This window comes from Microtus oregoni, unplaced genomic scaffold, assembly GCF_018167655.1.
Source record: "Microtus oregoni isolate MIOR12 unplaced genomic scaffold, Mior012 000002F_ref0000024, whole genome shotgun sequence".
Taxonomy (NCBI): Eukaryota; Metazoa; Chordata; class Mammalia; order Rodentia; family Cricetidae; genus Microtus; species Microtus oregoni.
Genome location: NW_024543061.1, coordinates 83,633,864 through 83,659,238, shown reverse-complemented (window position 1 = coordinate 83,659,238; position 25,375 = coordinate 83,633,864). Strand labels below are relative to the sequence as shown.

Below are 25,375 nucleotides of genomic sequence, written 5' to 3'. Positions count from 1 at the left end.
TTGTTTTTTTTCTGTTATTATTTTTTCTTTTTTTGAAACAGAGTTTTTCTGTATAGCCCTGGCTGTCCTGGAACTTGCTCTGTAGACCAGGCTGGCCTTCAACTCAAAGAGATCCACCTGCCTCTGCCTCCCTAGTGCTGGGATTAAAGGTGTGAGCCACAATCACCCAGTTGTATTTCCGTGTTTTAGTATGTATGCTTTTTATGTTTTCTTCTAACTTCCGTTCTTTGTTTCCTTTCTGTTTTTCTGTCCTTTTCCCCCTAACCATCATTCCACCTTGGTTTTTGTTATGCCTTAGGTCACAGCTACAGGGACTCCAGATGCACAAAACAGATAGACAGCCAAGTCCCCCTCCCCTTGTGCGCAGCCTCTGGTTATGACTCTGTCAGTCCATCCTGCTGACTCAGGCCGGCATATAAGCGCCTCCTCATTTCCTTGCCCACCCACCCCACTCTGAAGTTGAGCTGTAATAGGCTACATTGTTCTGATCGGTAACCGACTTAACTCTTCTCAAAGCATCCACAGCGCTTCTAGGCTACGTCCCACAGCTACTGGAAGAGGAGATGGCATTGATAGATCAGATGACAGCAGGCAGACTCGGTTATTTCTACAATTGGGCTGTGTGTCACTGTGCTGTGCTCTGTTAACAAGGACTTACGGTTCCCAAGTTAGCAATGGAAATTCCTTGTGAGAAGTGTGATTATGATTATAATTAAATTGATATAGCTTTATTTCAGATGAGTGTGTTCATCATGCCTGCAAGCCATGCATCAAAGCAAACATGCAACTCTCCTTTAGCCATGAAGGTGGAAAAGGAAGACTTCCATATACTTTTTAGCACAGGCCCCACCCAAAGCTGCTGGGTCAAGGATTCAGAGAACACAGGTTTTTAACCCGACCTCGCTTAGCAAAATAGCAATAGTGTGTTATTTTCCAATACCAGTTCCTCATGTGTGTCATGTTCAAAGTGACCCCTGATGATATTTTATAGTGTCATTTTAGGATGAGCAAGTCTTTGGGCTCACATTGCTCTCCATTCAAGCATTACTGATATCAGAAAGGTTTTACCTTTTATAGATGAAAAGCTTCTTAACCTCAGTGCCTACAAGCACTGTGTGTCCACACCTCTGCTTGCTTAATATTTTCAAGAAACTGAACATACTGTAAGTTAGGTTTCTCTCATTAAAAACCTGCAAAGTCGTTTCTTTAGTCTGTTGAACTGATAGTTGGAATTTTTGGTATTAACTTAATAAGTATTTACTAAGTGCTGGATCTTTGCATCCCCCGTCTCTGTTCTACCTCTTTGGGATACAAACGCAATGAGAAAATAAGAGAAAGTTGAGAGGCTGGCAAACTGGCTCACTGGGTCAGCACTTGACGCACAAGGGTGAGGGCCTGAGCTCAGGTGTGGCCTTGGAATGCCTGGAACCTGAGCCCTGTTGCCAGTGGAGACAGGAGGATGGCTGGGACATTCTGACCACCAGCCTTACTCCAGTTCTCCAGGCTCAACACAGCACCTTATCTCAAAGGGAGAAGGTAAAAAGTGATAGAGCTGGGCGCATCTGGCCTCTGTGCTTGCAGATGGGCACGTGCGCGCGCGCGCGCGCGCACACACACACACACACACACACACACACACACACACAGGCATTGTCTTAGTCACTGGCCTATTGCGGTGAGCTGACATCATGACCAAGGCAGTATTGTGAAAGACAGCATTGAATTTTGGATTTCATTACAGTTTCAGAGGTTTAGTCCATGTCCTCATGGTCAGGAACATGACAGCGTGTGTGCAGGCACTGGAACATAGCTAATAGTGACATTCTTATCTTTAGGCAGAGCCAAAGGTGGGTGGAGGCAGGGGGAGGAACAGAGGGAGCCATGCCGGGCTTGGATAGAGCTTCTGAAACCTCAGTGATGCACCTCTTCCAGCAAGGTCACACCTCCTCTTCCTTATAAGCATTTCAAACAGCTCCATTCCCTGGTGACCAAACATTCAAATAAACGAACTTATTAAGGCCATTCTCATTCAGACCATTACGTACACACACACACACACACACACACACGCACACACACGCACGCACACATCAAAACACACGTTACAATCTTTTCTCCTTGTTACATGACAGAAATAAAGTCCAGAACACTCTGAATAATGATCAAGGCCAAGCTGACCAGGCAGGTGCACCCCGGTTAGATCCCTGAATTTCCTTCAGTCTTCATGTTCTTCCCAGCCATCCCTCTGGGTCCCTGTCTTAGCTTCTCCCCCCTTAGCTTCTCCAACAGCTGGGAGTCTGGCATCTGGCACAGCAAAGGGTTTTTAGGACTACCCTTCAGCCTCAGGGTCTCACGCATTGCTGAAAGTGTTAATTCTCTACTCTGTGACTTAAACATTTACTGAGCATCGTCTTAGGGGTACAGATGCGTAAATTAAGCTGTACCCCTTGGGAGCTTGTAGGAAGAGACTGAGTGAGCATTCCTAGAAGAACAGGTGAGTTCTCTGCACCAATCCACCCCGGGGCTGCATCATCCAGTCTAGTTAAAGCAAAAGGAAGATACCTGACACAGAAAACTTTCAGTTCGTAGAAACTTCTTCCTTCCCTGGGGCTAGAATTAGTTAAAGTAACACTTTCACACTTCCGTGCTGATTTTGTCTTGTACTTAATGTAAGCAGCAAAGTTTTGTTTATTGTGCAATTAGTGAGTTTGCAGTGTTTGTCTGTAAACAGTCATGGAATTGCTTTTTTAAAAAGCGAGCTAAAACTACACTGATATTTCTTAAAACTGCCTTTTCACACAGAAATAAATGAAGTAGTATAGATTTCAAATAACTTCCTCCTAGCCATGAAGCTATTTACTTTTTAAAACTTTTACTTTTATATACTATAATTGGTATTTTTATCAATTGCTTCTACTGAGATAATCTTCATATGTTTCATCTTAAGGAATATTTGAGGATTTAAATTTTTTATTATATTAGATTTATTATTTATTTGGAGTAGGTACACATGTAATGCAGTAGTCACGTGAGGTCAGAGGATGGTTTGCTGGTGTTTGTTCTGTCCTATTTTGTGTGTCCAGGGACTGAGCTCAACTTCACCAGCCATAGCAGCAAGTTTCTTTGTCTACTGAGCCACCTCACCAGCTCAAATAATTTCACAAATTGGACGTTCTGTGAATTATGTGACTATGTGGTTTTTGTCCCCCCACAATAGTACTCAATGATAAAAGAAGCTGTGTAATTTCCCCAAGTCCACATAACTGGAAAACCCGCAAGAGGAGAAGATTCTCCAGGGCCTCTCGACTACCCCATAGAAGCTACATTTGAGGTTATGGTGCTCCTTAGCAAGCTGTGATTACAGTGAGCCCCTCATTTCACTATTAAAAGGCAGAACTTACTGAACTCATTAAAAATAGGTTAAAAACCTATGAAGGCAAATGATCTGCATCCTTTATATTTTATTTCCTAATTTTATTAACTATTTGGTTCTTCCTATTCTGATCTGATGGTAAATCATTTGAAAATCGTTGTAATAAGTATTAATAAGGCTCCAGAGACTAAAATTTACTTAGTCTAAAATATATTTTACTCATAGATCTTTTTTTCATGTTTTGGTATCATTGCTATGTTCCTACCTGAGAAGGTTCCCTAGAAAAGCACTGGTGTCTGTCATCTGAAAAGCTGCTGTGCATTGAATGAGCATTGTACTAGAACATGCCAAACAGGCGCCATGTGCTACTTATAACATCAGATTCTCAGGCTCTATAAAATTCCTTCTTAGCTGATCAATATTCAAACAGTGATTATTATTCTTGAGAAGAAAAATGTGTATGTTTAAAATAACTCATTTTAGGAATTCAAGTAGCTTTGTATAAGTGTTCAAATTCAGGTTCTAGAACCTTTTACCCAGAGTAGAGAAACCTTTTGTTTTTTTTTTTTTGTTTTTTTTTTTTTTTCAGCGTATTGATGTAGAGGATGTCTTTTTGAAACTATAGAAATACTGTATGGTGTGACATAAGCCAATGATTGATTTAGTGACCCATATAACGTGCACGTCTGTTCACCACATGCTTGCCTGGTGTCCCCAGAGTCCAGAAGAGGACATCCGATCCCCAGGTGGTTGTGAGTCACTGTATGGGTGTTAGGACTAAACTCTGGTCCTTTGGAAGAGCAGCCGTGCAGTTAACCACTGAGCGATCTTTCCAGCCCTACCAATGATTTCATAAAACTTGTAACTCATTACCCTGCGGCGTCATTGTCCTTGGGAGATGATTGGGGTAAGCCCCGGGAAAACTATGATGCTTTTCAAAAAGATCAGCACCAAGTTGGTGACTAGAAAAATAAATATTTTAAATTTTGATTTTCAAAAATTTAAATTTTTTTTCCTCAGGAATGGAGAGGTGTCTTAGCAATTAAGAATGCTTACTGCCGGGGGCTGGAGAAATGGCTCAGAGGTTAAGAGCACTGACTGCTCTTCCAGAGGTCCTGAGTTCAATTCCCAGCAACCACATGGTGGCTCACAACCATCTGTAATGAGATCTGGTGCCCTCTTCTGGTCTGCAGCATATATGTAGGGAAAATGCTGTATACATAATAAATAAATCTTTTAAAAAAAATAATGCTTACTGCCTGTGTTCAATCAGCTCACACCTGTTTCTAACTCTATCTCATGTCTTCTTCTGGCATCTGTGAGCACCTATACACACACACACACACACACACACACACACTGAAAAAACCTCACTATTTCCTTTTTCTCTTTGTAATTCTGATCTTCAAAAGAAAAGGAAACTTCAACAAACAAAGTATTGTGTGGAAAGGTCTTAACCATGCCACGCAGAGTTTAGTAATAATTCTATCATTGCTTAAATTTGGAAACAGTAGATGTGGGGGGACTTAGCAAAACCCTGGGACATATTTTCTCCACAGAAGAGGAATCCCAAGGCATTTGTTCTCTGTGTGTACGTGTGCGTGTGCATGTGTGTACTTGTGTGTGCATGTGTGTACATGTGTGTACTTGTGTGTGCATGTGTGTGCATGTGTGTATGTGTGTATGCATGTGTGTGCATGTGTGTACGTGTGTGTGCATGTGTGTGCATGTGTGTACATGTGTGTATTGTGTATGCATGTGTGTACGTGTATGTGCATGTGTGTACTTTTGTGTGCATGTGTGTACGTGTGTGTGCATGTGTGTGTGGTGTGTGTACGTGTGTGCATGTGTGTACGTGTATGTGCGTGTGTGTACATGTGTATGCATGTGTGTGCATGTGTGTACGTGTGTGCATGTGTGTACTTGTGTGTGTGCACGTGTGTGCATGTGTGTGCACATGTGCGCATACATGGGTGTGGGGGCATGTACATGAGTGTGTGAGTTCCTGTTCTAAAATACTTCCACATTTTAGAAATACTTTGGGGAATTCTTGGAGACCTCTAGCATTATTATGTAGATAGATGATTTATCCGTGAGGTTGTCTTGTTAAAGTTTAGAACTGATCAGCACTAAACTAAACAGAAAATCATTCAGTCTTTATTTTGCTCTTCCATTTTTCTCATAGCAAAGCATGCTTTTAGATAAAAACATAACCTTTAAAAATAAACATCAAAATTCCATAAATATTTGTAATAATCTAGACTTTTCATTAAAATACCTTTATTTAATTTTGTAACACCCAAATGCTTCTTATCTTTTTCCAAATGTTGCTGTGTCTGTCTGAAACAGAATGGCACCAGTTCAGCGTATATTCCAACCCCCCAACAACAAACTGAGAGAAATGGAAAACTTAGGTTTTTAAGGCAATAGATTTTGATTTACAACTTCCAAAGGCCACTTTTAAACAGAAAAACATGAGTTCTGGGCCTGCCCAAATGTCTCCATTCTTTAAGTCAGAATGGGGAGCGTCCACGTCAATCAAGCAGAGCCATCTGCAGGAACGTAAAGAAGCCTGTGCGTTCCTGCAGCCGCGTATCTTTCCCCCACGATCCCGTACTATTTCGTTCCTGTTTGTATAGAGATCTAAGGTATTGACCAACAAGTCACAGAAACACCCGTACGTCTTCAATTAACCACAAAAATCCTCTTGCCAGCGACAGGTTTGTGAGATGTGGGTTTTCAGACATGCCCACTAGGTGACTGGTGGTAGAATTGGACAAGAACCAGATGCCTCCCCACCTGCTCTTTTTCCTGCTCAGAATCTTACAGATATACTAAATATACTTTGTCTTTATCTTAAAGATTGAGATAGAAATTGTTCAGCTATTAAGTTCTGATGTTGCGGTTTTTCAAACAGCGCGGAAGCAGTGGCACCAGCCTTTAGTTCCTCTTCCCTTTGACGATCCTCTTGGTTACAAATGCCACAAAAGTAGCCAGGAGTGCCTGAGTTGCTCATGCCTGAATCCCATGGCAGAATCTACACATAGGTGTCTGGCACATGGGAGGTTCTCTGTATTTGCTAAATGTTAGAAAAATGAACCGTTGTATTGATAAGTACTATTTTTGTCTCTTTTCTCTCTGACCATTCATGTAATATCCCTTAATATTCACCAACCTCTAAATACACAGATGCATAGGACTTTGTCACTGGCTTTTTAGGGATGTTCTTGAGACACCGAAGCCATTCTACCTCTCCACCTCTCTGAGTTTGCTTTTGGCCATTTGACTCTCGGGCTGATTATAATCACCCTAATAGAGTCTGAGTCATGGCTCGGAGAAAACACTACATCATTTTACCCTCTTGAGAAGAACACAAGTTGCAAGGCTTTGGTGGGAGAACGGTGACCTAAATGGTTGAGAATAGATGTCTACGTGGTCAGCTTTTAGCTGCGTTCTTTAATACTGCATCCTTTTGTCCTGGCTCAGAAGCTGAAAGGAGACCTGGACAGTTTCCTCCAAAGTGTGAATGGAACAGAATGAAGCTGGCGCTTGACCTGTGCTGTGTGTCTCCAAGTCACACAGGTGTGTGTGGCTAGTCCACACACAGTCCGCTGGATTCAGATGGGCTGTCCAGTCCCGGAGCACAGTATAACATGAATGTGCACAGGTCTCTTTCGCCTTTATGAGTTCCTGTCCTCCGCTGAACAATGGCCACGACTCACTCTTACTTTGCCTAAGTAATCAGTAGTTTCTGGACTTGGCCTTTAATTTCCTTCTCTTTCTCCAAATCTCCTCGATCCTGTGTTGATCTTACAGGAAAGAAAACTCCATTCTTTCCGAAGAGAGCAATGGTGTTTGTATGGACAGGGAAAGTCCCAGTCAGGACATGAAGGAGGGAATAAGAGGTGAGGCGGGGAAGAGAAGGTGGGGGAGAGGAAGAAAGGAAAGAGAAAAAAAAGGGAAAAGTATTCAAATATTTTTACATTTCAATTTTCGTCTTATGAGCCCTTCAGTTTTAGAAGTCTACCTGAAACTATTTCCCATTCTTTCTTCCCATCATTTTATAGTAAAATTTGAATTTCTGGACAATAATCGTTAAGAAATTCAAACTGTGGTGTGTCTATCTTTTGATCTTTGGTAGAGGAAGTGGTAGCTCATTTGAAAGGCCACCCCATAGCCTGCTCCTTTTCTCTAGTTCCTTGTTATTTGCTACTGTCATTCATCTGTGGTGTCACAACACATCGGTTCAAGGAGATAAAGTATTTAGCCTGGTGGTTAGTGGGCCAAAGAAAACACATGAGATTAAAACTGGAAAAAAGAAATCCAGAGTGAGTTTGTAGCCCATGTTTCTCTCACAGACAGAAAAGACAGAGGGAAGTGACGGCCTCTGTTTCCTCAGTATGGAATGTGACCGGTGACGCCTGGCGCCTTTTCCGAGTATGGCTGCTGTTATTCTCATCTCACAGGACATGTGGCTCTCTGGAAAAGGTCGGGGAACACTGGGGTCAACTTGCCTATCCATATCGGCCTTCACAGTAAAGGTGGGCATGAGCCTCCTGAACCGAGTTCTGACGGAGGCTGAGAGGCGCTGTGCCTTCCTCATCATGCAGCAGGATCTTCTCAGTTCAGGCTGGCCCCCAACCTGCTGCTGAGTCACTGGTGCTCAGCCTCTCAGCCCCAACCTTACCACGCCTAGGCATCCTCTCCTGCAACACTAGACTTGTGTGTGTGTGTGTGTGTGTGTGTGTGTGTGTGTGTGGTGTATTGTGTGAACATGTACAATGTGGATAAATCACAGGTGTCCTCGTGTGTGGCTTTTGTGCCTTAGCATGAACGAGGAGGTCAGTAGGACAACTGTACTCATTCTCTCCATCCATCACATGGGTCTCCAGGAGTCAATCTCGGGTCCTCGGTCACCATGGCAAACATTTTCACCCACGGAGCCATCTTGCTGGCCCAACCCCTCACTGCTTGAGACAATTTTCCTCTCTGAACGTGGAGCTGACTAGCCAGTTAGACAAGCTGGCAAGCAAGCTCAGGAGCTGCTCCCCTTCCCCAGCTCTCAGCGCAGCCACCACAGCTGACTTTTCACGTGGGTTCTTGGGATCTGAACTCAGGTCTTCAGGAAAGTTCCAGAAAGTGTTTCCCTGCCTGGACTGTAGCTAGGCTCATACAGAAGCAGATAAGCATAGAATTTAAAAACCTGCCTCATCCTAGAGGCTGCCACTAATTCTGGCCTGACATTCTTTTTAAGTCACACACAGGATTGGTATCAGCAAGTCAACATTGGTCTAAGTTTGCATTCTGCACATCCTCACACACGTGTATATAGAGGAAAGGAGGACAGCACACACGCAGATTCTTGAGCACTCTGAGACACGCCGGCAGGACAGCTAAAACCTGTTGCTGTGCATCCCTCCCCTTGCAGCCCAGGCTCCTTTTCGGCTCTATAGGCTTCTGGTAGGAAGGGGCACTGGCTGCTGGCCCTGCGGCTGCGAGGCCATTAGGCAGCTAACGAGCATTTAATTGAATGATGTAATTCGTTATTCACCCTGCTTTTATTTATTTCGAAGAATATCCAGTGGTCAACGTCAGGTAATCCTAATATGACATCGTCACGTATTTGTTAAAAAACTAAGACTGTAAACTTTTTTTCCAAGAAAATACCAACAAGAAGTACTGATTTGGGGACAATTGCTTCGATCCCTATGGTAACTAGTGGGGGTTGGTGGAAGCCTATCTAGAGACTCAAGGACACACATGTGGTCACACACTCATCTGTACACACGTGCCTACACAAATGTGCGCACATGCACACACTTACACATGCACGAAAATGCATTCTCACAGATGAGTACACACACAGTTTTGTTTCTAAATTAAACATCACTTCTTTTAATTATGTTGGTTAGCTTTTTATCGATTTGACACAAGCCAGAGTCTTCAAAAAAAAAAAAAAAACAACAACAAGCAACTCAACTGAGAAATAGTTTTCCCCAGGCTGATCTATATGGAGCACTTTCTTGATTGCTGGTGCATGTGGAAAACCCAGCCCACTGTGGGTGGTGCCACCCTTGGGTAGGCAAAAGCAAACTGAGGAAGCAGCCTTGGGGAGCAAGCCAGTAAGCAGTGTGTCTCCATGGCCTTTGATTCAGTTCCTGCCTTCTGGTTCTGGCCTTGAATTCTTACCTTGAAGGACTACAAACAGGAAGTTGCTTTTGGCCACGGTGTCTTATCACAGCAATAGAAAACCAAACTAAGACAGACACACTGTCAATTACTGTAACTATGTGTGTACATCTGTCTACATACATACGTGTAAGTCCAGTGCTTTAGACAACATGTTTGTGAAATAGTGAACACTGGAGTTCGTTTACAAAAGCTTTGCCAGAGATCAATCACGTTACACAGAATGTTGAAATAATCAGGCCTCATGCACTAAAATGCAGGCTCGCATTGTTTCCTTGGGATCCATTAGTTCAAACTAGGAGAATTTAGCTTCATGATCAGGGCTGGAAACAGCTTGCCGCGAGGTTTGATTCTCTTACAGGCATGCATGCTCAAATCACTACTATCCTCTTACTAGCACATAGCTTTAATTTAAAATGCTCACACTAAGCAAGATCATTTTTAAATATGTGTCTTCGTACTTTTTAAAAATGTGTTTGGCCATTTGAATGTGCTTGCTGGCACATCCCACAGAAGAGCTTGTGAATCTGAGAAGCGTCTGTCTGCGTTACTCCAGTTAGGCAGAGCAGAGTCAGCTGATTTACTGGACTCAGATGTGTTATCTCTGAGCTCGGTGCCTTCTTGCAGCAATTGTTCTTCAGCTTTTATGGCCAGTGTGGCCAGAGCAGAGAGCAAAGAATCCATATCTCTCAAAATAGTCCTTGTGAGTCTCCTACGGAGTGGCAGTATTGCAGTTCTGATGTGAGAATTTATGGATATCACTATTGCATATTTAGATGCATAAGTATTTATCACTGGAAGCCGTTCTGGAAAGTTTACCCTAGGAAGTGGCTGCTATTGGGTGTGGTGAGGTCATATACAATACCTATCAACTGAGAGCCATTTCACTCAGCAAGATAACAAGGTGATTTTTTTGTTCTTGCTTTATTGCAATGGTTGAATTTACTGAGGTGTAGAGTGTGGTTTCTTTGGGCCATTTGGATTGGAGACTTCTCGCTTGCCTCTCTGCTCAGTGGGTGCAGAGGAGACATCTGCTTCTGGTCTATCTCACTTACACCGTAAGGATGTGTTCCTTTGAACTGGAGAGTTCTCAGTTAAGATGTGTGCCCATTTATTCTTTCTCTCTCTCTTTCTCACCCCAACTTTGGGGGATATGATGTTTACCTCTTGCCCACTGCATAGGGTCAGTTCAGGCTCACAACCCTTGTTGCCAACCTTTTCTATCACATATAGAAAGCCATAGCCAGCATAGGCCAGCCTAACAAAATATAGCAAATGTATTTAATAGCTTTTTGTCACCTAGCACCCATCAGAATCAAGTTCCAAAGTCCGAGGGTGAGCCACCCATTTTCATAGACAAGTTCAATAAGCCAGGAATAACCTTAGGAGACACAATGAGGGAATGAGGGCTTGATCGAACAGTGACAGGCAGAGAAGTCCAGCAAGATCCCAAGGTTTGATTATTTTCGACCCATCTGTGCAGCCTTCTTTATTTTAAAGTGCGGGGAAAGATCATTTCTAGCACAGGAATCTTACAATCTACAACCAAGAAAGTGTGACCAGAGATTTATAGCTAACGTTCACACAAAATGGCAGGAGAGTTCGAGCAAAAATCTTAGCTCCTATCACTGGCTTTAGGAAAAAAGATGTTTTTGTTTTTAACACCGCCTTTCAGAAGAGAGAATCTAAATTTAATGGACTGTTTGAAGGAGAATGAAGAGGCGTGGGTAGGGCAAGAGCAAGTTTCCTTCTGAAGACTTGGTTTGCTTGTGTTGTGTTCTGGGTCCCCACTCTGTAGAGGACAAGGTCTCAGCAGTCTGGCAGTACCTTCCACAGAGAGCCGTGTTGTGATCTGGGTCCCCGCTCTGTAAAGGACAGGGTCTCAGCACTGGTGATACCTTCCACAGAGAACCATGTTGCTTCCTCTCTGTGGTTGTTAGGCTTCTTCCAGGCCCCATAGCCTGAGCCTTCTGAATAGGTTTCCTGACGTTTGCTGCCTGTTTCAAGCCCTACACACATGCTCCTTCTTTAGGATCTTTCTTTCTTCCTTTCTTTCTTTCTTTCTTTCTTTCTTTCTTTCTTTCTTTCTGTGCCCAGCCTTGGTCTTCATCTGGCTTTCAACAATTCTTCCCTTTCACCTCCTGTCTCCGCTCACACTCACGCACCTCTCAGTTTTACAATTGGGAACCTAAGACTTGTGGGGCTTTTTGTTTGTTTGTTAGTTTTTTCTTTGTCCTCTGGTGTTAATGGCCTCACTTTCTCTCCAAAACTTGTTTAGGAAGTGGGAGCAACCATACTGAAATAAATTCTTCTTTAGATGCGTGCATCAAAGCAGATGTGCACATAAGATAGCATTGAATACACGGAGTGACTTGTGAACCAAGCTTCGATTCTATACTCTGTGAGATGGTCAGGGTTACACTGAGAAAATCCTTAGGCACAAGCCACAAAGAGGAGCATAGGTCTGATGTGGGATTCCCTTCTGTATGCTGTGAATACCATTGGTTAATAAAGGAATTGACTTGGCCTGTTAGGATAGAACAGAGCTAAGCGGGAAAACAAAACTGAATGCTGGGAAAAAGAAGGTGAAGTCAGAGTTAAGCCATGGAGCCACCACTGGAGACAGATGCACTGAAACTTTGCTGGTAGGCCATGACCTCATGGTGATGCACAGATTAATGGAGATGGGTTAAATTAAGATGTAAGAGTTAGCCAATAAGAAGTTAGAGCTAATGGGCCAAGCAGTGATTTAAATAATTTAGTTTCTGTGTGATTATTTCAGGTCTGAGCTGCTGAGCAGCCAGGAAATGAACAAGCAGCCTCCTTACTACATAGGTCATTGTCATTTGGTCTGTTCTTTAACACATCCCACATGGTACTATCTTCTATATGTGAGGTTGTTGATTTTGTTGATTGTGTTTGTCGGTGTGTGAAAAGTTTGTGCTTTTCAACATGAAACTCACTCCCTACAACAAGGAGAGACTTGACTGTGTGGGGCTTACAGGACTTGAGGTCAGAGAAGTTGTCCCACACCTTGTATCATGATCAACTCAGCCATCAGGAACCATCCACATGGACAAACAGAATCATCGGCCCATGTAAAATTAATAGTTCCCCCTTTTGTTTTAATGTTATTTTCAGATGATCATAGCTGAATTTAAAGGAGCTAAACAATTGCATAATGTGATTCCACTGCAAAAGAATGAAAAGTTTTTTTTGTTTAGCTTAAGCAAATAAGTTAATTGCTAATCTCTTAAATAATTCAAAATTGCATATAGGTAGATGTAAGTTTGATAAGTATAGGAAGAAATGATACAGTTGTATGTGCATGTGTTTACAGATTTGGTGATAATTGCATGTTTTGATTATTGATATTCTATTATAACTTTTTGAGGATTGTTGCATCCATAAAGAGCTGGAATTAATTCAAAATGTGGAAATTAGGAAAATGTGGACTGAGAGTTGTTTGAGAGACTGAAGGAAGAATGTGACTTCTGTCCCCATTCCCTGTATCTTACGATATTCTCATAACTTTCTCTCAGAGTACAATCAATCAGTGCCTATTCTGATTAAGATGTTGTTCCTTTGATGCCTGGCATCCATGGACATAATTAAGAAATGTGGGCAAAATTATTTATCACCTCCCATCCTCTTTTTGTGGAGGTCTTTCCATCACCACGGGTGACATCTGAGTCACCTTAGAGCAAAGTGAGTCACCAAGTGTTGGTAGAACATGCATCGGCCCACGCAATGCAGGAGAGGCTCAAGTCAGCCTAAGAAGTGAAAGCGTGTAGCAGACAGAACACATACAAGCTCCTGCAGCCTATACTTTAATGCCCAAAAATAGCAAATAACATAATGACTAAGAAGATCCATAGACTTAAGGAAGTTGGGTAGAATTAGGCGGAAGGAAGGGAAGGGCTGGCATGCTTGTATTGTGTCGCTGTAGGGCTTTTCTTAAAAGGAGGGATATGAGTTAAGATGGGAAACCAATCATGGGGTTTGCAGAAGAGAGTATTTGGGGAGCACAAAGAAGGGATGCTGAGGCAGCAACCCAGTGGAGCGTGAAAATGGCCACACTGACCAGTGGATGATGGAGAAAATAGTCCAAGATGAGCTTGGAGAAATATACCCGTGGACAATTTACCCATGAAGCTCTGGGCCTCGAAAAAGGGTTGAGTTTCATTCTAGAATCAAATAATCAGAATTCTGGAAATCTCAAAAGTAGCTCACTCAAAAGAGCTAGGATGGAAGGGATATGTTTGCTTTTTCTGATGAGTGACACATTCATTGTCAGAGAATGTGGATGCTGGTTTAGGGAACAGTCTGAGAAACTCCATAGATGTGGCTCTGAAAACTGGAGCAAGCTTTCTATGCCTCCTTTTTCTCTTAAATTGATAATTGCAGCAATAGTACATATCTCATAGAGTTGTTCTGAGACAGAATAAAACCTTTCTATCAATTATATAGTCCTACTTGGTCCATAAATAAATAATAGGTATTACTAGTATCAATATTGTTATATTCAAAGTAAGCAAAAGAAAACAGTTTCTGAAGTGGATTCTAATACACATTCTTGCTAAGAGAGCAGTCATTTAATTGACGCAAGGTGACAATCTTGCTTCCGAGAGTTTGTCCCTGCAAACATGCTGTTAGTATTTCTTTTCTGGGAAGCACAATATTGTTTGCATATACACAGAGAGGGCGAGTCTTTAAATTCTTCCCTTGTTCACAGAGCCTCCCTGTTAAAACACTCCTTTAACAATCATGAATTCAGATTACAGATGCATCTTACAAGAGGATACCCCAAAATTCCCTTGAGTAGTAAATTGGCTATTTGTGCTTAAATCGTACTCCCCATTTCCCTGACTAGCCAGAGCAACACTCCAGAGCTTCATTTTGGCTTTATAGAACATGACACGGAGAAGTTTGTGATAGGCTGGGTGCAGAGTCCCGTTGCTTGAGAAAGTGTCAGCGTGGACTCTGTCTTCGACCTTTGTCTCCTTACTCTCCAAGGCTGCTTGCTTGGAAGACAAAGCCTTAACAGTCTGTCAGGACTTCAGTCTGTGTTTGTGCTTCAGGTATCTGTTTAGAATAACTTCAATATTCTGTCCTGTGGGAGCCTTTTGGAAGTTAGAATTTTGGTGGACAGTTAAAACATTAGAGACGTTATTTGTACATGCTAGTCTGTCATATTCCAAAACCTGGTGGAAGCTTCTCCCATGGGCTAATTCTATAGTAACTATCATTAAACTGTTAACAGTGGGGGCTGGAAAGATGGCTCAGTCGTTAAACACATGGGCTGCTCTTACAGAGAGGACATGGGTTTCAGTTCCAGTACCCATGTTGGGTGGCTCACAATGGCCTCTATTTGCAGCTCTAGACCTGATGTTCTCTCCTGGCTTCTGTGGCACCCACACTCACGCATGCACATACCCACAGGAAGAAACAAACAGCACATAATTTTAAAAAAATCTTGATAAATGTATAAAATGACCATTTCTGTTATCCCATTACTTTTCCTAGTTACTGACAATTTTCCTGCCATTTTGCCAGTGATATGGCCCAAGTGGAGGCTCCAATCTGCTTCAAAACCCACATATTTTAAACCCACAAATGGCTATGTGAGTCACTGTTGTAAAAAACAGAGGGAGTCAGGAAATGCCACTCTCACACTTATGCTCAAAGTGGCTGTGGAAGTCCACAGTGACCATGGTGGCGTAGTGACAGAGGTGACAGAAGGTCTCACGAGCAGTGGGACACCCTGAAAGCATTGCTTCACTCAACAGCAGCTAACTGCACCCCTGGTGAAAGACCTCCCTCAAGGCCTCCCATCACTCCCCAGCTCCACAACTCCGAGGTGAGGTGAGTGACTGCTGGGTTCTTTTCTCTGTAAGGCATTGCCCATATCAGTCAACCACCTGCCCACAGCATTCCCACTGTTCTTCTTAACTCTTTAGTGTCTCAGGGTACATTTTAGGTTTAATGTTGACTTTTATGCCACTTATATTAATGCTACCCCCACATTCTTCCAATATATTGATGTTCCCAAACCCTCTGATCACTCAAAACTCAGCTCATTTTTTTATCCTTTTAAAGAGATTGACAAAGTCTCTAGTGGACGTTGGGTAAGAACAAGGGGCTAAACCGAATTAGAAGTTGTGCTCTTTGGAAGAGATCCTGTTTTGCCTTTTGTACCACCGTTGGATGAGTGAACCACATATGAGCACTCACAGATATATGTCAGGAAATCAGAAAAGAGGGTTTATTTTTTAGGTGAAAAAAAAGATTTTATTCTTGAAACCTTCATCTCAAACTAAATGGATGTTAAGGAAACACATAGATGAATTCAGAATTTCCACTACTCATATAAACTTGTGAGTTGCAGATATAATGTTAGATATATTTATCAGAATAATCATTCTGCTACTTTAGCATTGCAAGCAGTAAGCGTAGTAAGGGCTCAAAAAATGAAAAGTTACTACAATCCAGGCCATGACAACACATAAAAATTCTGCCACCATCAATGTACTGGACAAAGTTCACACTCTCACTCACTGTCTGAACTGCTCTTTGGGGGTCTATTTGATTGTTAAATTACTCAGTTTTTAAAATTGTTTTTACTAACAAAATAAAGGGGTTCATTGTGATATTGTTCTGTGTGGTAATAGCCTGCATTGCTCCTGTCTGACCTTTTTTCCTGCACTGTAGCATCCTCTCTCCATTGTTGTCGTCATGCCAACCTTCTTTTAGCATCCATGTGTGAGAGACAACCCACGGTGTTTGACTCTCTGTCTGGAATCCTTTTTTTTCTTGCTTTGATACCGTCCAGGCCCACCCATGCAGTAGCAAATGGTAAGGTCTCCTTGGCTGTAAAGAGGAATAATTCAGCATTCACACACTGGCCTGGTTTGAGTGAGAAGCGTCCCTCATAGGCTCAGGTAACTGAGCAGGAGGACTCTAGTGGCTGGCCATCTTAGTAGAGATTAAGGAAACTGTAGAAATAAGACCTTACTGGTGGAAATTTATCACTGGGAGCTGGATCTGAGAGCTCGGAGCCACACTTACATCTCTGCTTTCTACGCTGGGTTGAAGACGTGATCTCTCGGGTCCTGCTCCAATCGCCTGCTGCCATGCCCTCACTGTTGTTAATTCTCACTCTAGAAACTTAAGCCCAGTTAAACTGTTTCTTCCTAAACTTGCTTCTGACTGTGGTACTTCATCACAGCTCCGGAAAAGTCACTAACACACGCACAAACACATGTTTGCTTCTGACCATGGTGTTTTATCACTAACACATGCACGAACACACATATGAGCTTGCACCCCATCACCCCTTCCCCTGGGGAACTAGGTTGCCTCCCATCTTGACTGTTCTATGATGGTTGCTGTAAAGAAGATGGAGTATGGATGTATTTAAAGTCATGACTTATTTCCCGTGGATACGCACCTAGAAGAAGGTATCACTGGTCCACATGGTGGGTCTATTTTTAATTCCTTTTCAGATCTCCATATTGTTTTCCATAATGAAGGCTCGGAACTTTGTTGTCCTATAGTGCCCAGCAGAATCTTACACACACCGTTGCGAATCCCTGGGATGCCTTACATTTGGGGAATAACTACACTCACAAGCTTGAGTTAGAATCTCCTCATGGGTTTGAATTTCTGTGATGCCAGGAAGAGTTGCACAACTTTCCCTGCTCCTAGACTTTGTCTGTATGTCAGAGACAGAGAAATATCTTGGCCACGTCTGCTTTTAAAGATTTGTTTATTTTTTTTACGTGTAGGCATGTTTGCCTGCGTATACATATGTCCATGTACCATGTGAACCCTTAGTGCCTTTGTAGGTCAGAAAAGTGGGAAGGGTGAGGAGAAAGGATGAATAGTTATAGGCATTTGTGAGTCACCGTAGGGGTGCTGGGATCAGAACTCGGGTCTTCCCAAGAACAGCCAGTGCTCTTACCTCCAGGGCCCTCTCTCCGGCCCTGACCTTTGCCCACTTCTTGATCTGGTTATATGTTTCATGTTATTAATCGCATTGGTTCTTTATAAAACCTTGGGTGTAAGGTTTGGTTAATAGACAGGCTTCCCAACTTGTCAGTTCCCTTATTTATTTATTTTTCGTTTGTTTTTATCGATTGCTTCCTATGCTGCGACAGAACATTTTGTTTTCTGTAATCCTGCTCATTTCCAATTTTTTGAGATTTGGGGGTGACTTTGAGGAAAATGACTCCCAAGATCAGTTCCAAGGAGCTTGTTGTGTTTAGATTTTTATACTTTTGTGTCGATTTTTGTGTTTCTTATAGGATAAAAATCTAATTGCAGACCTTGGGTACAAAAAAAAAAACAGTCTCTGGACCACCATACATTGGCGCTATCACCTTTGTCCATAGTGGCCTTTTGGTTGTGGAATCTTAGCTGACTATGTAGACTTGATTTTGAGGGTTTTATATTTTGTTTCGTTTTCTATGTATTTTGTGTATAGCAAGTTGATAATCATAGACTTATAATGTAATTTTAACCTGGTAATGACAATGATTCCAGGTCATTTTTCAGAACTGCTTTGTTTTATTTTCAGTTCTATTTGTATTTGGGGATTCTCCTTCCTATTTGTATAAAGTACACTAGTGAGTGTTTCTTTTAATTGGGGATTGCAATGAGTCCATACATTTTCTCAGTATCTTAGACACCTTAACAATATTAATCTTCCCTTTCATGAACATAGAGTAACTTTCCATTCACCTTGTCTTCTTGAGTTTCCTTCATCAGTATTTTGTAGTTTCACTGTAAGACTTAAGAATTTGCATTAATCATTTTAATGATAAATAACCTCTGTGAAGAATGTTAGATTACCTCTACAAGATCTGCATGGGTTAGGATTTAAAGACAACAACCAAGATATCAAAACCTGCCAACTCTCTCCCGGCCATCGGTAGTCCTTCATCTCTTCATGGCTGCCCTTCGGCTCATTGGCGGGGAACTACCCAGTCCTTAACGTCCGGTGTAGATATCTAGAAATAGCTCTTGACATCCCGTTTCTGTAGTTTGTCTAGAGACAAGTGGTGAAGTCTACTGGGAAAGCACAGGTCCCCTGAGCTTAAATGGAGACACTCACTTTGGCAAAGGCAGAAGGCACGCTCCTGGGTAGGTTGACAGGAACGCCTCACATTTGGGTGTTTCCATGAGCAGCCAAATCGCAGAACCGTCACATTCTTGGTACACTGAGGCGCTTCAGACAGCCGATTAGTGTAAGCGGTGTTTTGGAAAACCATCGACAGTTAGCTACTGTTCTTTCAAACACTGTTTTGTAGCTCTGACAGAAACTTGGTTTAACTTACAGAGGGAGAGGGAGAGACAAAAGAGAAGATGTCGTGTGAATTGCCCAGCGGAGAGAGGCAGAGCCCCTCATTTACGCGTCGAGCGTGACATGGTATTAACCTTCCTGATGGACGTATGTGATAAAGTGACATGGCAGTGGAGGGGGGGTGTGACACTGCACCTGGACGGCGATGAAACAGTTGCCTGAATACTGCTCTATTATTGCAGTTTGCAAACCTTGAGTAAACTCAGTCAGCGGTTGTGTAATTGGTTATTCAATCCCGACCCTTGTTCACAGCTCAAAGCCAGGAACACTGAGACCTGTTGCCAATTTGACTGAATATAGTGACTGTACTCGGCCGGGGCCGAATACTGGAGCCAGGCCTTTTCCTGTGGGCCGGTTTCCACCATGTCTGAGGCTGGCTCGGTGACAGTAGGTCTTTTGTTGTGCGAGCCTGGCTGCTGCTCCCCTTCTTTGCAGAAATGTCTAACAGCTACACAAATAAAGAAGATAGGAGAAGGGAGCCAGTGTAGCAGATCTCTGAGGAAGCCTGGTGCAGTTCTCAGCTCTCCCGCCGCCCTTCTTTCTGTGGGAGGTAGGTAGGGGAGCCGGCTTAAGTAAATTCAGGGGAGGACACAGCATCCGCGTCTAGAAAACAAGTGAACCTCCGTCGTCCCCGGTGGAACATGATATGTGTGGAGACATTGCGTGTATAACTGGATGCATGAACATGGGTTTATGGAGAAGGCGTGTTTACCTTTCCTCTTTTTTCCTTTGAGAATCTGTGAACGAAGACGGTGGGTTTTGCTGAGCCCTCCGTGATGCTGAAAGATTCAGTGTGTTTACAAACCTGTTATATATTTAACTTCGCAAAGCAGGCACCGCACCGTTCTGGCTGTGCACACTGGACTCTGGCCAGTAGACTAGCCACTCAAGTCTAGTAAACTCAGGGAAAAGCCAGCAGTCTCTGATTCGAATATCTGAGCTGCATAATGCCCCGTCCTCTTAGACAAAGGGCTTCGTGAAAAAAATCTCTGTGACATGTGCCACAGTTAGGTGAGGTGGTCCGAGAGGCCCGAGTCCCACCCCTCATCAGCGATGCTTCTGTGGTGATGCTGCTCCTGCATGTGGGCTGGGACAGCTCACCAAGTGTGTGTTCACAACCAGAGCGAAGAGACACACACAAATGCATTCTGAAATGGTATTTTGTAGAGGTTGTGTGAGTGTGTGTGTGTGTGTGTGTGTGTGTGTGTCTGTGAGCGCGTGCATGCTTGCATGTGCACACACACACAAATTTCTTGATGCCTCCTCCTGGTTCTACCCCTTACACCCAAAATGTATAAATACACACACACACACACTCATATGCACACACTCTCTCACACACACATCTGTGCCGCCCCCGCCCCCCCCCCCACACACACACACTGGCTGAGACCTCAGCCAGCAGTATCACAACATATTAGGGACTGTCCAGGTCTTCTACCACGAGTGGCCTTAGCACTCTGAGGTACAGTCATAGCCTTGGTCCGTCAAGGTTTCGTTTTAGCTGACTGAGTAGCCTCGTGGGAGGAGCTGCTAGGAGCTCCCACTATGCAGGTCAGAACGGTTGGGAGGGTGAGAAGACAGCGACCTATGGGAAGGAAGATAAGGCAAGGAAACCGGTAGGAGGTGGTTCTGATGCCAAGCAGTGACTGAAGGAGAGAAGCAAATTGGTGGTATAGAAAATTAATCTTTAAAATGGGACCAACTATTGTAATGCAAACATTAAAAACAGAGGGAACAGTTAGCTGGAAATATGAGAGGGGAGGACCATGGAAATTCCAACAGAAGCCTTTAATGGAAAAATACACCCGGCCATCTCATTATGTGAGCCTTCCTGGGAGCCAAGTACCATGAGTGTCATTATAAAAGTGGTATTATAAAAATTGATTATAATCAAGCTTAATGTATTTAGGTTTAATAAAGGCATTATACAGCAGTCCTGAGTATCATGGCATAATAGGGGATCCTTAGCATTAGATTCGTGCTAAGGATCGCGTCCCACAGTGTTGCCAGTTAGAGGTCTTTATTTCCTGATGGGAAAATAGGAAGTTGGGTCAGCGAAGGGAAGGTCGCAGAGTTGGGCCCCAGCCCCATTAACCTCAGAAAATAGAGTTCTGTGTGCGACTTGCCATCGTAATCTCTCCAATGCTTCTCTACTTTATCACACAGTATATGGCAAACAGATGTCCCCTCTAAGCCACTGTCTGTAATTTCTGAAATTGTCGGTGTCTATCTAGAAGCCTGGAGCTGCTGGGGAGGAGTGGCTGTTTCAGATGCCTCGTTAGTTTCTTGTAGGTAAGAGGCAGGCATGCTGAAATGATATGGGAACCGCCCGAGAGCAGAACACGTAACTAGAATCCACAGCGTGAGGGATAAACTTTTCCTTCTTATTTTTACCCCTCAGGGCTGTGGTTTCTGATGGTTGTGTTGTTAACACCAACAACAGAAGGGATGAAATTCCTACAATAACAAGGTTTTCAGTTAAACTCAGATCAAGTGTCCTTCTGGATGTGCTGGATTCGGGTCATCTGTGGCTTGATTTGCACTGAACTTTTCATATTTCGGGATTTGGCATTGTGGATGCTGTTATAAGCTAAACAATTTGCAGAGAAAATAGAGAGAGAGAGGGAGAGAGAGAGAGAGAGAGAGAGAGAGAGAGAGAGAGAGAAACAAATGGACTGTAATAATAGACCAAGGCTGGCTGCATGGTAGGAAAACCCATTAGATTATGAAATGCCCCCGTTAGTGAAATTTGCACAGTTTTTTCTTAAGGAACCCAGCGCTGTCACTACCCCAAATTTCTCTTCTTCAGCGGCTTACTTAAAACAGTGGGGCCTTCCTCCTTCTCTGTGGAGGAATCCTTTTATAAGCACAAAAACACATGCTTTAAATGGAGAACCCATTATCTATGCTTGATCCGGTCACAGAATCCAGATCAGTCTGTTATGACAAAGCTGAAGTAGCCAAACTTACGTGTTTATTGTATTAAAGATCTTACATTGAAATAGTCACCTTGTGCCGTTTATAATGGCTTGTTTGTGTGTTTGTGGTCTTTGAGACAGCATCTCACTATGATGTCCAAGCCCCTATTCCTGGGGATTAGCTACTCCACAGAGATATCCCAGAGTCTAGACGCCTCTGAGTTTCTACCACGTGAACATTCTCAAGCATGAAAGGCTTGCCCTCTCATCCCTAGGTCATATTAATTGCTCTTCAGCTTTCATGGTTTGTCCATCCCTTTGAAATAAAATACTCATCTTTTCTTAAATTGGTAATTGTGGATAATTCAATTTTTATTCACTTAAGTCCTTAGACTGTTTTAAAGGATTCTTTCTGTCCTTTAAAACATTTATTCCTGTAGAGTGGTGAATTGTGTGATGTCTTCCTCACCCACACCAGACCCCCTTCCATTTATTATGAGGGGTAGAATTAAAATTCTGTGTAACTACTGCAGGTCAGTTATCCTGAATACTTGTGTGTATAATTTATCCAGGTGACATGTAGCTATGTGTTGTTGTCTTTACCATTGCGAGATAGTATACAGAAGTCAGCTAGATAACTCTTGGCTTGTTCCTGGCAGGAAAAGCCACAACAGAAGCAGACCATGGGGCAGCACTCCTCTTCTGCGCCGTCCTCCCCAGCATTTAAACACTCTCAAGTGTCCTCCACAGTGTCGCCCTCCAGTCATTGCATGGGGACCGTGATTCGCTCGATGACATTGACCAATGTTCTTTTAAGATCAAATGAGGGATAATCGTTTAAGTGTGGCTGACCCATGGAAACCCATGTCAGTTATGTTCAGAGGGGGGTGGACCGAGTGGTTTATTTTCTGCCACAAGCTGATGCCCAGGGTTAATAACTTGTGGTCCCTCCATCTCCCAGAGGGCTTTGCCTAGAGACTTCTGAATGAAGAGGACTTCCTTTAGTTCATATTTCTTGAATTTCCCAAGTTACCTGTGTCATTCTTTGACTAGACTTGGAAGCTACCCTGCCTCGTTTTCTACCATCCAGAGCTGTGGTCTTATTATCTCGGGGATTTCTTGTCCCTTTGTCTTTACATAACATCTGTACATCCGGTACACAGGTGATGCATTCTGTTCAAACGTTGTGAATGCATGTGTCTAGTGTGGGACTCTGTAGTTCATGAGCCTTCATTTAAAACTTTTAAATGGAAAGTTTATCATAATCTACCGGTAAAACCCTGTGTTCTCGCCCTCCCTCTGTGAAATAGTTTCAGACACTTTGGACCACTCCCAACTCCTCATTGTGTTTCTCCTTGATGTGCCCTCATGCCATGTAGTCGTAAACACAAACCCGCTGGACGACATCTGGATATTTTTGGTTCACGTTGTCTAATCATTGCCGAAATGACAGTGTGGCATTTGTTCCATCCCTTCACCTTTGAAAGAACTCAGCAGCTTCTGTTCAAATCTTCTTTCAAATCTTACTCACTTCTGAAAGGTTTTCAAGTTTCCAGAGTCTGACCGAATGGGATGTTTTCTGCCCCTCTCTTCAAACTCGGATTCCGTGTTTATTTATCAAAATGAATGGCGAAAAGTTCAAGTTCCTGATCCTCAACCAAGACACATAAACTGAACACTTTGATGGCCCTTAAATGTTGCCGTTTAGCAACCCCCTCCCCCATTAGAGATGAGGTGCCAGGTCCCAGAACCCATTTGGAGTCTGACTGGCATTGGGAATCTGCTCAGTGTTGGAAGGAAGCAGGAAGTGTACTTTGTTGAAGGAATCCCCCAAATTTATTATCCGTATGTATCACTTAGATTACTTGCTGTTGATACTGTCCTCAAATTTCTTTCTAATTACGGCAGGATGAGAAGTTGTCCAGTTTCTTAGAAATTGTTGTCTAGTAGAATTTTATGTCTTGGATCTGATTGGTAATGATTAAATTATATAGGAACTCTTACCAAAAGTACCTATTCACACTCCAATTTACTCGTCATTGGTTGAGTAGTTAAAGGAGGCCATTGTCTCTCCTTCTGGATCAGCGGATGAGATTCCAGGGGAGCATCTCAGTGACGTGGTATAGCATTTGGGGAAAAAAGGTTGGATTTGATTATCTGGCTAGGGTCAAGGCCATATCTTGGGTGCTCATCACAGTGCTGCTGTGGGACCTGACTGGTTATTGTTAGATACATGGGTAAAGGAATACTATGTGAAGCTTTTGTGTCTGCGGTGTGTGTGTGTGTGTGTGTGTGTGTGTGTGTGTGTGTGTGTATACTATATGTGAATCATGCAGAAGACAGAGAGTGGACAAATCTATATATGATTTATATTGTCATTTTTATAAAGTTCGCATTTCACTTAGGATATAGAATGCATTAAAAACAAAGATGATAGTTGTGAACAAACATTCCATTTTGAATTTAATGTACGGATAGATGGGTTGCAAATGCCTAATTTTAACCCCCCTCCATTCGCCAATAAGTGGATCGATGGCTCTGGTGATGTCATAAAGTAAAAACTATGCCAATCTCTTTTGCTTTTTTCTATTTATCTTGATTTTGGTTTTGTTTTTTTTTTTTTTTACATTTTCATTTCTTTCCATGTTTAATTCTTTATCTTGTCCCTTCTTTGATGAAAATGACTTTTAAAGAAATTCCTAAATGGATTTTTATGTTTTTACTTATTTTTTCCTATTCTACATTTTTTTGCGTGGTGTCAGAGAATATCACAGTTAACATAGCAGTACACTTTCCCTTTGCTGGAATTACGTCTAAGCCTGGTAACATTAAATCATGCATTGCAAATGGATGTACTGTATTGTGTCTTCTGAATTTGGGTTCGTGGTGCTTCAACCTCTGTCTGAATTTGTTTTAGTTCTTACCTACAAGGGTACAATGTTTTGTCCTATTTCTAAGGCTGCAGACCAGTAAAGTATATTAGGTGATTTTTTTCTATTTAGACACTTTTTGTCTTTCATTTCTGTTCTCCTCTGGCCACTTGCACAATTTAGGGCACCTGCACAATTCTGCAAATGTGATTGTGAAAGGCGGATTCTGGCATGTTCTAAATGTCTAGTAAATGAATGATTGTATTAATATGCCATCTGCAGTTGGATGGTCATGTGGGTCATCATCCGAATACATGCATAGTCCTTGTCTATGTATACATGTATAACTCACATTTCATCTCAGCCTGTAAGCTGTAAGCACCACTCAGGGTTCACAGGTGCATTGAGACCTTCATGGTCTCCTCCTCAGGAAGCTGCAAAGTGCCAAAGTGATCCTGCCTGGACTCTCCCACGTTACACACTAATAGTCTTCTGAGATGAAAACGCCGCTTGTTTTAAATATGTTTGGTTCTCAAATACCTTATGCTATAATTCTGCAGATCTTATGGTGCTTTTTCCTTATGATTCCATCATGGATACACGATAGAGAAAACGCTAAATGAAGCAGAATATACAAAACCAAAAACTTTTCTAATTT

General features: G+C 42.6%; 1 protein-coding gene across 6 annotated transcripts in view; it reads left to right on the top strand.

The window, feature by feature from the left end:
• Positions 1-25,375, top strand: part of Sox5 (SRY-box transcription factor 5) — a 380,838-nt gene that overhangs the window by 139,004 nt on the left and 216,459 nt on the right. Inside the window, exon 1 of one of the 6 annotated variants that reach the window (XM_041638659.1) lies at positions 19,379-19,476. The exons of the other annotated variants lie outside the window; for them this stretch is intronic. The gene's annotated coding sequence lies outside the window, so the exon portion shown is untranslated. Of the gene's footprint in view, positions 1-19,378; positions 19,477-25,375 lie in introns of those variants that run through there. 6 annotated transcript variants of the gene reach the window in all.